At 42.7% G+C, this 461-nt stretch overlaps 1 protein-coding gene across 1 annotated transcript in view; it reads right to left on the bottom strand.

The window, feature by feature from the left end:
- The window catches only part of LOC119586973 (serine/threonine-protein kinase CBK1-like), a gene marked incomplete at its 3' end in the record, with an annotated part of 122502 nt that overhangs the window by 41798 nt on the left and 80243 nt on the right, over window positions 1–461 (bottom strand).

Below are 461 nucleotides of genomic sequence, written 5' to 3'. Positions count from 1 at the left end.
CTTGCAACATAAGCCTTAAAAACTCCATCCTTCCGAGCAACTATCATCAGACTCTCCTTAACTCACTGAATATAAAATGTATTATCCGCGATGAAACTCCAGTTAACGGCCAAATTCTCGTCATCTCTACCCACTCGCAATGTCATTTACAATAAACCTCCTATGAATGTACTTGTACTTGTTTGATAAACCATACCCTTGTCCTAATTCGTATATAAAGCTCCATTTGAAATTCAAATAGCGCCAGGTTTACAACTCCATTCGAATGCACGCGGTGTTTACAAAAGGAAATTCCCCGCCCGGTGTGATGTTATCCAGGTGGAGCACGCTGATTGGACGAGGTTAGGTGAGACTCGGCTGCTGATTGGCTGTTATGGCAGTTTGATGGCGTCAGCTGATTGGTTATTTAGATGTAATGTAAGCGAGGGGGAGCTAACTTGGTTATGATGATAAGTCGATGG

Source organism: Penaeus monodon, chromosome 22 (assembly GCF_015228065.2).
Source record: "Penaeus monodon isolate SGIC_2016 chromosome 22, NSTDA_Pmon_1, whole genome shotgun sequence".
In the NCBI taxonomy this organism is placed as follows: domain Eukaryota; kingdom Metazoa; phylum Arthropoda; class Malacostraca; order Decapoda; family Penaeidae; genus Penaeus; species Penaeus monodon.
The sequence above is the reverse complement of the archived record's forward strand: the minus strand, read 5'-3'. Positions and strand labels throughout refer to the sequence as shown.